Genomic DNA, 394 nt, shown 5'->3' on the forward strand with positions numbered 1-394 from the left:
ATATCGAATATTTACAGAAACCAATACAAATCTTACTCTGCGCAAATCGATGTGTCTGCCTCACATTACGGGCAAGAGGGGCCTGAAGAATTGCGCGGTAAATTTGAAATCCTGTATGTTGGCGTACCAAGTGCGCGCGAAACAATTTGAAATGAAATAGTGCAGCGCATGCGCGTGACAATGTCACGAGAGCCAATAGTATTACATAAAATATGTTTAACCAATCACATAGCACCACCTGCGTGACAGGTATGTATAGTGGTGAAGTAAAACCAATGTAATAACTCTTTACCAAAATGGAGGACGCAAGGTGCGCAGGGTGCAATCCACACTATTATAAAATCATTTCGGATTATTTTGGGCAAAATGAAAAATCGGTTTCATTTCTTAGGGA

General features: G+C 40.6%; 1 long non-coding RNA gene across 1 annotated transcript in view; it reads right to left on the reverse strand.

The window, feature by feature from the left end:
- The window catches only part of LOC119587198, a 625-nt gene extending 321 nt beyond the window's left edge, over positions 1–304 (reverse strand). The window contains exon 1 of the long non-coding RNA XR_005229996.1: positions 37–304. This is a non-coding gene — a long non-coding RNA (uncharacterized LOC119587198). The remainder of the gene's footprint in view (positions 1–36) is intronic.
- Positions 305–394: the final 90 nt, after the last annotated feature.

This window comes from Penaeus monodon, chromosome 22, assembly GCF_015228065.2.
Source record: "Penaeus monodon isolate SGIC_2016 chromosome 22, NSTDA_Pmon_1, whole genome shotgun sequence".
Taxonomy (NCBI): Eukaryota; Metazoa; Arthropoda; class Malacostraca; order Decapoda; family Penaeidae; genus Penaeus; species Penaeus monodon.